Genomic DNA, 6,869 nt, shown 5'->3' with positions numbered 1-6,869 from the left:
CGCAAGAGAAACTGGTAGCTTTATATCATCATCATCTTCTTCTTCAGAACTTCTTTAAGATTATGCCAGGCGACTTTCAACTTTGTAGACACAGAGCGTACGAGTGTACAGTTAGAAGAACAAATGTTCTCTTATACATTTGAAAAAGATGAAGGAGATAGCCAAAGACAAATTGCTCGAAGCAATTCTACCGTTTTGCGAAGGGTTTTAGGCGTCTGTTATTATCAGTTGAGTTCAACAATTTGCAACAATTTGTAGCCAACAATGAATGGTTTGTTTTTATCTTATCAATTTTTTTTGAACAAACAAGGAATGTAAATTAAAAAGAAAATTATAAAATTGGTTTATCGCAAAATTGTAATTCTCTGATTTCTACACCAATGTCTACATAAATATTTATATAGATTACATATTTATTGTAATTGTAGAAAATGATTTCTTCAGTGCTTTTATTTAAACCATTTAAATAATTATAACAGCACCTTTTTTATGTAAAATTATTCAAAGGTTTAGAAAGAAGAAGAATGGAAACTACTATTTTTTTAAAATTTGTGTTTAACTTTTCTCTAATAAAATCTATATTCAACAAGATGTTCAAAAATATTCTGGAATCAAACATTGCACTTGACAAGTATAAACTCGACATTTCTAGCATTATAAGAAATAGGATAAAATGGGATGGTTGAATGAAGTTGGCATCGTAAAGACCACAAATTTATTGGCTTCGAACCAATAAACACTGAATTCTGCAAACTACGAATAAAGGGATTTTCAACTACAGTATATTCAATTGTCATGCCCCAACCGGGGAAAAAGACGAACTGGAAAAGAACACGTTTTATGAGGAGCTGAAAAGAAGCAGTTTGAAGAAGTTTTATGAAGGCTTCGTTGAGTTCACTAGCTTCTTCTATATGCGGCTGAGTTCCCAACCATCTTCTCTATTCATGTTATTCCCATGTCGATGAATCTCTATCGCCTCTCTCGTCAATCTTTGGAAATAATGTCCGTTTCTTGCTAGCATTTTGGTTTTGTCAAACTCTATGCTGTGTTCTCCTTTGTGGCAATGCTCTGCGACTGCAGATTGTTGGATCTTCCTTAGTCGGACGTCCCTCTCGCGTTCCTTGATGCGGCACTCGATGTTACGTCCAGTTTGTCCAACGTAATATTTCCTGCAACTGCACGATAGCCGGTAGACTCCCGCTCCCTTTAATGGGGTTAGTTTGTCTTTGGCTATCGGAAGAGCGTTTTGTATTTTGCTGACCGTACCGTATCGTACCACGATATCATTCTTCTTCAGACGCCTGGCAATTCGCTCCGTGACACCTGAAACATAAGGAAGTTGGAGTACTGAGTCATCCTTCTGTTTGCGTAGTTTGGTGGCTCGTCGGATATCTCTCATCGTATAGCCGTTCTTCTGCATCACATCTTCTAGGAATCTTTTTTCTTTTCTGAGGTTCTCTTTATCGCATATCATCTCTGCTCGCTGGAATAAGGCTTGAATAATGGACCTCTTCTGTTGGACCTCTTCTATTTGTATGCGTCTTCTTTCGATATACTCCCAGTTCCATGCCCCCATCTGTCTTCCTAGTGACTAACACATCCAGGAATGGCAACTGTTTTGCAGTTTCTGTTTCCGTGGTAAATTTTATCATGGGGTGCTGTGAATTGAGGTGGTCTAGAAATTCCTGGAGTTGCTCTTTTCCATGTTGCCAGATCACGAAAGTGTCATCGACGTAACGGAGCCATAGATTCGGTTTCCAAACACTCTTCTCTAACGCTTCCTCTTCAAACATCTCCAAGTAAAAATTGGCTATAAATTGGCTAACCTTTAAAGATCTGCAGAGAATAAGTAAGAGGTTACTACGACTCCACCTCTCACTTTCCAATTTCATGGCAAAAGAAGACTGGGACAAAGTAGACAGGATAACCATGGAGAAGGCTGAGCGTGAATTCCAAAGATGTCGGGATAAGCACATTAGGAAATTCGAACCGGTGGACCGCCGCACCCACAAGAAGAAAAACAACGATTTACCAATTGAAACAGTCGTTATCAACTGATCAAGCCTCCCATTAACAAAGGAGGAAACTAAAGTACTCGCCAAAGGCTTAAATTATGCAGTCGCTCCAAAGAGGGTTCCCAAAGAAGAAATTATATGTGAAGTGGAAGCGGCTATTCGTAGAATACCTGCAGTGAAAGCAGAAGAAATTCGTAAAGACATAGCGAGAGTGCTTAAAACAGCAAAGCCACCAAAATCAAACTTAACAATTAACGAAAGTAGAGCACTACGAACGATAAGGGAAAAACCAGACATTATCATCCTACCAGCGGATAAGGGGAATGCGACCGTGGTTATGGACAGAAAGGAATGCGACGGCAAGATCAAGAGCCTTTTGGACCCAGCCACCTATAAGAAAATAAAAAAGGACCCAACCGAGAAGATAGTAAAGAAGATGAAAGAACTGGTAATATCCACAGAAAACCCAGAAGATCAACAGAAAAGCTGCTATCCGTACAGGCTCCAGTACCACCAAGGATATATGGATTACCCAAAATCCATAAACCAGACGTCCCACTACGTCCTATTGTCAGTGCCATAAATTGACCCATCTATCAGCTAGCATGTCAGAGATTCCACATATTTTGTAGAATCAATAGGAGTATGAAGCTCAGGATATACTGGTAAGTTTCGACGTGGAATCCAGTCAAAGGTGCCGTGGATGGTCTTCGCCAGAAACTCATCCCAGAGGGTTTGCCCAAGTATGTCCCAGGACTAGTGGAGTACTGCCTATCGTCGACATATTTCAGCTGGAAGGGGGAATTCTACGAGCAATGCGAAGGGGCAGCCATGGGATCACCTCTGTCTTCTGTGATAGCCAATTTTTACATGGAGATGTTTGAAGAGGAAGCATTAAAGAAGATTCCTTCGAAACAGAAGCTGTGGCTTCGTTACGTCGATGACACTTTCGTGATCTGGTAACATGAAAAAAAGGCAACTCCAGGAATTTCTAGACCACCTCAATTCACAGCACTCCATGATAAAATTTACCACGGAAACAGAAACTACAAAACAGTTTCCATTCCTGGATGTGTTAGTCACTAAGAAGACGTTTGGGGGCATGGAACTGGGAGTGTATCGTTAGAAGACGCATATGAATAGGTACCTGCAGACTTCATCTCACCACCACTTACAACAGAACGCAACAGTTATTAATTACCTTTTCATGTATTTATTGTCAAATTTTAACCGAATTCGTCACTTCGAACTTGTTTCTGAAGAAGGTTGCAACATGGCATCCCAAACGTCAAACATATAAAAAACACGCACGGCTTAACCCGAAAGTTTCTAGGTGTAGTGTTAGTTCTAGTGTTAGTTTTAGTTTAATTAACACTGGCCGAGAAAGCCTTCGTACTTATAAGAGCCATACTTTTGTAGCATCACTGAATATGACTATACAAGCACCTACATCCAAAAGAAAAATATCCATATGAAAATCAAATAATTAATATAATAATGGTTACGAAACACGCAACTGACATTAACTGCAGGAGCTACCGGGCCACCAATTTAGACTCACCTCACTACTTGGTAACACCTTCAATGAGAGCACGTATATCAAACGCAAGGAAGACGGAGAGACAACGAGCGCTTAAAGTTAACAACTTAAGTGACCGATTAAAAGAGAAAGAAATCGCGATAAAATTTGCTATGAAACTGAATAGTAAACTGGAGTCAGTAGAGATTGAGGTTGGCCACTCCGGAGTGAACGACCGGTGGGCAATAATTCAGAATACAACCAGATTCAGACTTCAGAAGTGGCTCAGGAGACATTCAGACATAGAAAAGACCATCAAGCGTAATGGCTGGTATGACGGAAAATGTAAAAAAGCCATCGATATAAAGAATAACGCATATTTAGTGATAGTGATAGAGAACTATCGAAACAAGAGAAAACAAGAAAAACCGATATATAATATATGAACAAATAAATGAAGAAGATTTTACAAAAAAGTAAACATCGCCAGAAAGGGATATACTCTGAGAATCATCAAAGTGCATGGATAAGAACGGAACATTACTGAGCAATAGGAAAGATACACTCAACAAGTGAGCAGCATATGAAGCTCTGACATAACAACGTCTGGCACAATTTTTAACAGCATTTGCAGATGATTTGGACATAATAGGCAGAGTTATCATAAAGGCCACAGATCCAAAAAGGGCTGCAGAAACACACCAGGAAATCACAACAGACAATACCTCGGTGTCCAACAACAAAAATGAAACGGATAAATGGATTTATGCCATGAAAATTAGAGGACGAATCAATTGAGAATAAATTATATAAGATAATTATAAGACCAGTCCTAACATATGGATGTGAAACCTGGAGTTTAAAAAAAGATGAAGGAATGCTCTTATGCTTTGAAAGATATTATACAGTGTAATGTAGCGGATATAGGCGATAAAATTATTATAAACCGTTTATGGAAAAATTCCATAAACACTTTACGGACATACTGTATATGGAGAATACTTTTTAACCACGAATTGTACCACAAATATAAAGAACCAAATATTGATAACTGCGTCAAAGTGGGATAGTCTGAAATTAAATGGGATATGTCAGGAGAATGAGAACACGAAATAACAAGAGAAGTAGTAACACAAGTATCCTAAGTAGGGAGAAGGGACAGCAAACAAGGGGAAGGCTAAAACTACGGTACATGGATGATGTAGAAGACGATCGAAGAGTCTTAAAGGTTAGAGAATAATCTTTATGTAATTTGTATACGTTTCATGCATATTCTATCTCGATAACCAACGATTAAAATTTTTGATTGTGCAAATTAACTTTTTATATAAAATACACTCATGTAATTTTGCATAAAACAATAATAATTTATTGTTTTCCTGTTTTTATAACCAACGATTGATATTTTTAGTTTTAGACGTTAACCTTTTATATAAAACATAAAAGATAAAAACATTTTGAAAATACAAATTTCATAAGTGGTGTTTTCATAAGTTGAAAGAAACGAAACACAAAAACTCATCTTTTCAATGTTCAAGCAATTTTCCTGACTTAACAGAAAATATCTCATATACAATTTTCACTTCATTGCTTCTAAATGATTTAACCATTATGTATAATATTTCTAGGATTTAAAAAAAATATTCTGACCAATAATTGAGATGGTAATGGAGAAGTTAAGAGTGAAGAAAACTTACAATCTAATTTGTAACTCACAAGTGAGGTAGAACTTGAATGGAGGGGAATACAAAAATCCATTTTATTTAAGGTTTGTTGCAATTTTCATGATTTTTTAACAAAAAATATCTTCTTTCTCAGAACCCGTTGATTTTAGCGATTTAACCAAAAACATCTGTTTTGAGTAAAATTCTTCAAGAATGGAAAAAACATACCCGTACCATCAATTAAGGCAGTAAGGCAGAAGTTTAGAGGGGCAGAATAGAAAAAATCATTAGGTAATTTTTGACTCTTTCGTGTCTTTTTTATCTCGACAACCAATGTTTGCTATTTTTTGTTTCAGAAGATAACTGTTTATACAAAATATATTAAGTTACCCAAGAATGTGTTTAAAACAAAAATTGCGTCAATGGTATAGAAGTTAAAGAAACCTAAACACAAAAATCTATCTTTTTGACGTATATGCAAACATCTGCAAAAATCGACAACCAACGATTGCTAATTTTTAAGTTTGAAGTGCACTTTTTATATCGGGTGTTTAAAAATTGTGTTCGAATATTTTACCCACTTATAGTTCTCATCGAGATAAATAAAAAAGTCTTATGTTAGTAAACTTAGGTCCTAAAATCAATTGTTTCAGAGATATAGTTGATTTTACGTTGCTTTTCAATAAAGTTCATATCTAGTCGGTTAGTGGTGTTACCCATGCAAAACTAAACACATTTTGTCTTTAGTTATTGTCAATCTCACGTCACTTTCGCTAGTACAGTTGGGTGCTTTTATTTCATGTAAGCATGAATGAATACACAAATGCAGAAATGGCAGACATGCACTTTATGTACGGTGCTGCATGTGGCACGTACATGAGGCACTTCTAGTAGAAGAGGATGTTTTGAGAAGGGTTGAAGAAAATCCAGGTACGAGTTTTGCTGCAGTAAACATTAATGCCTCTCTAGTTTGGAGAATTTTACGTCAGCAACAATTGTATCCGTACCATGTTCAACGAGTGCAAGAACTGGTCGCTCCTGACTACGTTTCGAGAAGAGCATTTTGTGAAGTGATGTTGCAAAAGCTTGCACAAAATCTGATGTTTCATGCTAGTGTTTTATTCACTGACAAAGCTGCTTTTACAAAAGACGAAATTTTTAATTTTCATAACAATCACGTTTGGGCGGATGAAAATCCTTACTCTGTTGTGCAATTAAGAAGCCATTAAAAGTTTTCTGTAAATGTTTGGCTTGGTATACTTGGTGACCGATTGATAGGACCAACGATTCTTCCTAATCGCTTAAACTGGTAAAACTTATTTGGAGTTTCTACGAAACACTTTGCAGATATTATTCGAAGATGTACCTTTCCAGGATAGGTTACAAATATGGTCCATGCATGATGGTGCGTTTGCTCATTTTACGATCATTGTTCGTAATTTTCTTAATTCTGAATTTTATACTCACCTGATGTAAATCCTCTAGACTTTTCGCATGGGGTTACTTAAAATTATGAAAAGGTAATTAAATTTAATTTTCTCAATTTGTACTTTTGAAACTGGTTTTATTAATTAAGTTTCAGCCCATGGCCATCCTCAGAGACTTTACAATAAGATTAACAATCGTTCAATTTAATTATTTAACAAAAAAGAATCTTGAAATTTGATACTA

The 6,869-nt window shown here is 36.5% G+C and overlaps 1 long non-coding RNA gene across 1 annotated transcript; it reads left to right on the top strand.

Annotated features, from left to right (window-relative positions):
• Positions 1–5,168: 5,168 nt before the first annotated feature.
• On the top strand, positions 5,169–6,515 carry LOC139430308 (uncharacterized). Its single transcript, XR_011640778.1, has 3 exons — positions 5,169–5,302; positions 5,353–5,489; positions 5,555–6,515. It is a non-coding gene; the product is annotated as an uncharacterized lncRNA (long non-coding RNA).
• The last annotated feature ends 354 nt before the right edge of the window (positions 6,516–6,869 follow it).

Source organism: Onthophagus taurus, chromosome 6 (assembly GCF_036711975.1).
Source record: "Onthophagus taurus isolate NC chromosome 6, IU_Otau_3.0, whole genome shotgun sequence".
Classification (NCBI taxonomy): Eukaryota; Metazoa; Arthropoda; class Insecta; order Coleoptera; family Scarabaeidae; genus Onthophagus; species Onthophagus taurus.
Note: the sequence above shows the minus strand (reverse complement) of the source record. Positions and strands in the feature narration are given on the sequence as shown.